Genomic DNA, 278 nt, shown 5'->3' on the forward strand with positions numbered 1-278 from the left:
TAAGACTCATAGATATTAATAAGGGGATCGAATTTTGTGTCTCAGTGCCTGTGCCTTTGCTCTGCGTTCAGTCGGTGTAATAAAGGTACGTTCTTTATCGTCTTTCGATACTAATTCCTGGAGGCTCTCCCTCGAAAAAGAAAGTTTTCTGTCGTGTCTCGATTCTTCAGCTCTTACTTCCTCTATCTTCTTCCTGTTCACTCAAAATCGAATATAACCATAGCGATAATAAGAACAACAATGCAAGGAAACGCAAACGCAAGAGCCACAACGAACGC

Source organism: Penaeus monodon, chromosome 19, assembly GCF_015228065.2.
Source record: "Penaeus monodon isolate SGIC_2016 chromosome 19, NSTDA_Pmon_1, whole genome shotgun sequence".
Taxonomy (NCBI): domain Eukaryota; kingdom Metazoa; phylum Arthropoda; class Malacostraca; order Decapoda; family Penaeidae; genus Penaeus; species Penaeus monodon.